The sequence below is a fragment of the Lipophrys pholis genome, assembly GCF_963383615.2.
Source record: "Lipophrys pholis genome assembly, chromosome: 1".
Classification (NCBI taxonomy): Eukaryota; Metazoa; Chordata; class Actinopteri; order Blenniiformes; family Blenniidae; genus Lipophrys; species Lipophrys pholis.
The window spans coordinates 1,227,758-1,235,746 of NC_137635.1; positions in this window are offsets into that span (position 1 = coordinate 1,227,758).

Consider the following 7,989-nt stretch of genomic DNA (forward strand, 5'->3'; position numbering starts at 1 on the left):
TTTTCAGATAGACACCAAGGGCACAGACACATAAAGATTAGAATTATTAACCTCATTTTCCTCTGTCAATCTTATCCCTTCAGAGTTATTTCCTTTTTTCAATCACGTCACCTTTATAGATAATTGTCTTGATAGAGGACGGAGGGCTCTCTCATGAACTCTCATTCAAGTTTGATGATTAAAGAAGGTTCACTGGTGCCCACTGATAAAAATTACACATCAATCAGATTTAAAATGGTGTCAGAAAGGATAAGACGGATACACCAGGTATTGGGTTCTTGCGCAACGCTGCAAAACAGAAGCTCATCTATGTGCAGGCGGTGCTGTGTGCTAAAACAAGTGTAACAATCAGGAAAATCACATGAGGCACAGAGCAGCGATTGAAAGAAGGCTGTCTCTAAATGCTCCTGTAAAAGCGGACCTACAACACACAAAGTACCTCGACTTCTGACGAAGCCGCTGCTCTTGACGAGGGCAGACTGAACGCTCTCCTCTGCTGGAGTTCTCCAAGCTTGTATTGTGATTAAAAGTGGCCACTTTCTAGACACATTTTCTCCCAGTTCAGATGACTGTCATCACTTTTCATCTTCTCTTCACATACACAATCAGAGTATTTTATAAGCAACCCCGCAGTCATGGAGAATTTGACAGAAGAAGTTCGATTCTTCACTTACTAGTGTGAAGTTTCCATGTTATCCCTGAACATGCGCAGGTGTTGTCCCATGCTCCAGACTAGAGTGAAAGTAAATGATTGTCAGGTCAGGATTTCTCACAAAAGTTTGCTATTTTTGTGTATTTATAACCCAGAAAGTCCAATCTGCAACACATTCAAGTCAATTTTCACTTTTTTTAGGTAAAAAAATGACCTGCAAGTTCGTCCCCGTATGACAGGATGTAAATCAAACAAGGTGCACACTGCAGATACTCTGCTGAGATCATTAATGTATGATTTGTACACAAATCCTCTCGAATTAATTCAGATGGTCTGGATTTTCAGTTTTGCACAATAAAGGACTTCTTGTTCCCTGTTTGACTAAAGGACACAGTGGCTTTAAAAACCTGAATAAATTACCAAGCCAGCCTTGTAAATGACGAGTCCACTGCCTCTCCTGCAGCGTCATCCTCGGTGTAGGGTGACATGTGGTGACCGGATACACAGGTGTCCAGTTAGAGGTCAGGTGGAATCACAAAGTGCAGACTGAATTATATTTAGATAAGAGATGAGAAAGATCCCACAATGGAGAAACATTAGACGACAAGATGTCTGTTTTTTTTTTTTTTTAGTAATAAAAGGTTTTTAACCTCGTCAATGTGGAAGTCTCGCGAACATGTAATTGTCTCTTTAGGCTTTTATGACGCATTGTGTTGTCAATTTGTCTTTATATTACACCTGGGAAAGTTTGGTTCACAATGTAATGAGGCTGCCTTCTCATATTCTGGTTTCTACCGGGACACATACGGTGTGCTGAACGTAGGGCCTCCTCCAAAATGTCTATAGCGCTTCACTCTGCCACTTCTTAGGAGTCTCATTAGAAGGCATTAATGACAATTAAAGTAGCACAAATACAGCTGCCAATTACTATTTGGAAAATACAGCCGCAGCTTAACTGCAAATCAACCAGAATTAATCAGTTCTGCTGGAAGCAGTGCTGTATACAGCAGTAAACTAAAGGCATCATTTGATGATAAATAAGTCAGAGACGCTCATTCATCAATAACTGATTAAAATGCAAAATTAAACTGTTTTCTACAGCATGATGAGATGCTCCATTTTCCCACATTTTGCAGGAAATGTGTGAAATCTGATGTATTCTGTGTTTGGCTGGATAAAACAGGGCAATTTGAATTGTTTACAAGAGTTTATTCATTAACCTGCTGGACCAGGATCATTTGATAGTTTATACATGAATTTGGACCATCTATGGAGGAATACAATACGATCTACAGGACGGACTATATTTCAGATGCAGTTTAAATATGAAACATGAGGATGGGAAGAAAAAACAAGCTTCTCACAAGGGAACTGGAGGAAAGTGAGAGTTGAACAAAAGGCCAGGAGCTCAGCATAAGATCAGCGCAGATGAAGTTCAGAGGGACGACAACGTACAGCTTCGAACATAATCATAACAGAAGGCTTAACTCTGAATGCATCAAACGCCGAAACGCAGCAGTGGATGAGAAAAAAAACAGAGATACATAAAAGAAACTTGCACATATTATATGGTAGGACAGGAGTTCATTGTTATTGGTGATTGTTTAATGCAAATGCCATCTAAAATAGCAATGGAAAACAATAACTCAAGACTTCATTTCAAAGACAATTTTGTGTTGTGCTGCTGGTGTCACAAAGTTATCCAACTCTAATATTCAGAGAAGCAACCCAAGGAATAGTTAAAGCAACAAAGGCTGAACAATTTCAATTTACACACCAAACGCTGCCCTGGCATAGAAACACATTATACATTTCAATGCTCTTTTCACTAATATCAGCATTTTGTCAGCACTCGGTTATAGAATGTGATCACAATCAGTCTGGTCTGAGGACACAGGCGACTCAACACTCAATACCATTTTTACATTTAATCGTGAGAAGAAAAAAATAAAATTTTGATTGTCAAATAATATGCCACATCATCAAAAAGAAGCACATTCGGGTTATACGCTAAAGAGGAAAGAGATCAGTGTGTTTCCACAATGCGTCTACAAATTGTTGCATATAATATTTAAAGATTGAAAGGTACTTCCAGATTAGTCTGAACTCCATGTTTTTCGACTGTTATACTCTATACAGTATCCAAACAGGAACTTAAGATTCAATCTAAGATTGTAAGATTTAATCTCGACAGTTCATTTCGCCCTGTATTCTACACTGTTTTCATCTTCCTGCTCTTTCTTCCTCTTCATCTACCTTGTGTGTTCATCACTGCTTTGTTATACTTTTCGTTATTTTTGCTGAATCGTCAATGTGCATAATGTTTTTTTTGTTTTTTTTTCGTCTTTCCATTTGTCGAAGGAGTCGTTGACTTGAATGAAGAGAGAATGAAGCAGCTTCAGCGATCAAAGCATCCTAGCCTAAACAGAGCAGCTCCAAATATTCTCTAATCTCTGTGCCTTGGGCAGCATGAAAACAAAAGTCTGTGACACTTCAGACTGAGTAGATTATATCTGATCATCGTCTTAAGATCTGGACATCTGAGAGCCCTCTGCTAGGAGTAGCTGCAAAATTAGTTTGTGACGTGAAAGGGAATAAGAAAACAACAGACTGTAAAAATGTCCAGTTTGCATATACAGGTACATACAGTCAGAGGAAAGTGCAGAAGTATAAATGCATGCTAAAAAATTAATATCTTCCGATGCACAAATGCACTGTGAGAGCTCGAAGAAAATCTTTCAAATCCTTTTCTTAGCAACTTAATGGATTTCAGAGTGCTTTCAAGATTTCCTCGCACGTTGACTTTGGAAACAATTTAAAGGGTGAGGTATGACGCAAACCTGTGCCAGTAAACTCTGTGATTATGTAGGCCGGAGGAGACACATACAGCTGCATCTCGGGGTCCAAAGAGTTAGAATGATCCCAGTGATAACGCCAGAAATATTCTATACATCCCAGAAAGACTTTAGTACCGATCCATAGTCACGACAGAAAGCGGGCAAAGAAGTTTTTTAACACAGACATATAGATGTAACACAATCACACAAAATGACACAAATTTGTTCTAAAACAACACAAAAGATAGATTTTTAGATGAAATATGAAACAAAAAAAAAAAGGCTAGACAACTAGAAAGAAATAATATCGACCAATAACAAAGCTGTATGGGATAGTGCTGGTAAACTTGGTTCATTATGAACTCTGGTGATTTTAAGTCAATCACTAAAGTGATCTGCTTCACTCAAACACGTCAGTGAACTGACACAACAAAATAGTTTTTGGGTTTTGTGAGTTACTTTGAGTACTTAGTAGCAGCCGGTCAGATAATTCATATTATCTGTGTTAATGGAGACCCCACGCTGGGATTTCTGTTTGATTATGAAAGTTTCAGACTTTCACCATCAGTGTTCAGGAGCCAACCTGCTTCAGTGTAGGATCTGACCAGTGACCTCTTGTTTTGAAAGGTCCTTATGACTAACCGGACAGAAATTAGGCTTAAATTAATAGCAGACCAACCAGCAAACAAATATACCTCAGAATAAACAGCCATTTATCTGCCAGGATTCCGACCAACCAGCCACACCGAAGGTGGAAAAGGGGGATCTGCCTTGTGGCATCACATAATCTAGTTTGGGGAAAGACGATACCTCACAGCAGATAAAAACCTTGTTCATGGTCCATTACAGCCGAGAAGCAGCTGTGCAACTCAAGCAGTGGCGTAGAGCTCAGATACATTCCTGCAGTTATGTTACATTTGACTAAAGTTTCATCCAATACAAAATTAAAGTATGATATATTTGGACATTTCATGCATGCTGATATTCACTATAACAACACTCAAGCCATTTCACCACTGTATCACTAGTAACATCTAACTGGTTCACTCTCACTGCGTAACTAACACAGAGTTGTGGTGTCGTGTAGCAAATCCACCACCAACAGACTTGCAGTCATTTGTTCACAAGCATGGACTAAAGTCAACTAACCCTTTTAAACCATCTTCATAAAAAGAAACGGACCAAGTAAAGCCAGAAAACACGAAGAAAAACATTCTCCTTCCCAGCCGAGAGCCATGTCCTCGTGTCCTTGTACATTAATTTTACAGCTTGACTTTCCTTTGTGCAGGCAAGTCAAGAGGCCAACAATCACATCAAAGCTACATCACAAGCCAGAGGTTGAAGACGGAGGGAGGGGAGGAGGCGGGGTGAAGTGGTCGTCGCTGATTAAAGACCACGCTGGGTGAAGAGCTGTGGAGTTTAATCTTATTGCAGTTTTGTTTTGGAGGGACAGTATGGAAGTGAAGCACCGGGAGCAGGTGTGAAGGTGGCGTGGATCTGCAAAACCGGGGCGTAGTTTAGAGTTTTGGGAAGGTGTCAGGGGCTTAATTCACAAAAAACATCTGTTTAAACCAAAGAGAGAGACATCTGGTAGACAGACTGACATCTTGTGGAGATATTCACTTTGAGGTACAGAGACGTTGCAATCAACAAGGTGGTACTCAAGTAGAAATTAGGCATTCAAAACTTTTGCTTGTGTCGGTATAAATATGTAGACTGTTAATTGTTTAAACATTTTAACATCTATTTTCTATATCCATCCATGTTCTGTTCCTCCAGCTCCGCCACCTATTAAACAGTACCTTTTGTTTTTACAGGACGTATTCCATTTGGTGAGTGTTTTGTATCTTCTTACTATGGAGTAACTTAAATGTGTGTGTATTTATGTGTATGTGTCTATATTTTACGTGACCATGCGTCTGTATGTATTCAAGTGTGTCCATCTGTGTGTGTTTGTACGTATATGTGCACATTAACACACAATACAGGCAGAGGATGTACTGTATGTCTATTTTCACTTTTTTGTGTCTCAAAAACATAACGCAAATAGCACTTTGTATTTCATTTAAGTGTTGGAAAGCTGCTATACAATTACTTGATTCTCAGCATCATACATTCACATATTATGAAGTTCAGGCAGCGAGTTTGATGGTTTGAATCTCACTCCCACTACCTCTGAGCAAGGCTCTTAACTCCAAACCGCTCACACCTCTTCTTGTTTTTATTATGCTTTTGATGGTTTTTTGAAGGTATTCGTCAAAACACGTTCTACTGAATGGTTTCAATAGTATTTAACAGAAATACCATCAAATTTCAAAACTATTTCAGTTCATCTGATTCTATCAACTATGAGAATAAAGCCTCCTGAAGACTTCCCTGGAGTATTTATTCTAAAGAAGCACATGTGGCTCCTGGAGTTCTGCCATTCACAGTGCAGCATGCTTCAAAGACAGCTTTCATGTGTCACCCCCTCGGGCCTAACCCTCTCTGTCCTGTACAAACTCTGAGATCCACTTGGAGGATGTACGCCGACTTGGTGACACTCGGAGATTGCTGTATCATCTTTTACCTCTGGACTTTGCCATGCGATGCTCATCCTGTCACTGACAGCATGTTTTTTTTTTTGCAAGCAGCATCCTGAGAAAGCGGAGGCAGCCTCAGTGGCAGGAGATGAGACCATGCATTAAACATTCAGTCCCCGTGTACCTCCTTCATATTTAATGGTCCAGTTGGCCAAGGGTCTGTAAGAATGTAAACATGACTGTAACCTGAAGGATGGCGGCAGCATAAGATAGGGAGGAGAAAAGACATCTCAGGAGTTTTATTTTGGATTAGAAGACTTATTTTTGTTTTGCTTGCCTCAATTACTGGAAAGTTTAACTCAAATCTGACAGTAATTTGAACAGAAAGTTATGATTATGTCCTTGAGTTCACTTTGAGGATATTTCTGTATCTGTTACTGTTTCTGTTGTGGGGACCTTGAAGAAAATGGACCCACGAGTCCAAACCTAAATTATTTATTATTATGAACAGCCAATTCCGCCCCAAAAAACAAAATGGCTTCTGAAAAGAGGTGATACATCAAAAGTGTAAATCAAATTAGACTGGTGGACAAGTGGGGACATACAGACATGGTAAAACAGATCATCAAACTGACCAAAACACACAAAACTGAAAACAGCTAATTAATACATCCTGGGAGTAACGAGGCACAGCTGAAGTCAATCAAGCATAATCTGGAGTAACTGGGATGATGCAGAGGAGACCTGAGGACAGAGCTCTGGGATCCTGAACTGAACACAGACTTGAACCAGACATGGACATTAAACAGAAACTAAAACCAAACAACATGAAACACGAGGACACCAGGGAGGATACCAGGGAATACAAGGGAAACCCAGTGCAGTGAAAACAAGGCAAAACATCAAATTAACGCCATCCCAGTATTTCCACTGGAACAAATGTAATGTGTACACAATGCACATGTGTAATGATGATCCTGAAATGTTCTGGAAACTTCCAGCTTTGGATTCTGTTTGATAATTTATTTACTAACAGCACCGATGTACCAGATGACAGTGGGAAATGCACCTTCTTTACAATAGGACATATATAACAACAATATGTCCATTGAAGGTTTTACGAAAATTAGGATCATTTAATGTCGCTGGATATACGGAGCACCCACCCTTCATTATCCTCAGTGTCAAAGTTACTAAAATAAAAAAAATAATATAAAAGTAAAATTACAAACAGCTTGAGTGTTATTACATTCAAAGCAAAAAAAGCAATCAAGAATAAGTTTGGAAATATTCCGAACTTGGAAATAGAAGGTGGTTCTGATTTGAGAGGAAATCGCAGCTTTAATGCGAGAGCATTCAGAACAATAACAAAATAATATTGTGTTAGAGTTTGTGATGTGAAATTGTGGAACAGACTGAGCGTGTTGTAATTTATAATTTTAATGTAGCAAAGTAAATTGCATTATGTAGATTAAGTTAAATTACTGTACATTCAAGAACAAAATAAATACTGCTTTATTTTGGTAATGTGAGTAATTGTAAGTTCCATCCCTGGTTAGAAAGAAAGACTTTAGGATGTAATTACGATGCAGCACTTCTTCATATCCTGCCTATTAACACATATCAGGACACTCTATGCATTGAAAGGGCATTAATGTGCCTTTTACCCACTGCAGCTGTAGTTCTGCTGCTACATTAATAACTGCTCATAAAATGTTTCATAAACCTGAACCCCAACTCAAGAATCCACCTGCAGGCTTGACATTTCCCTAAAGGGCCGTTTATTATCGTCGCTTTTCAGTCTGAGCTTGGCTGAGCGTTTTCTTACCTGCAGGCGGTGATGAGGGCACAGCTCAGACTTCAGACATCACCTCCGTGCATACATGTGTTGACACAATGAAACTGGATCATGTCAGCTGACTGGGAACAAGCTGTGATGCTCCAGTATCTAATCCGTAAACTGAAGGCTGATTTCATC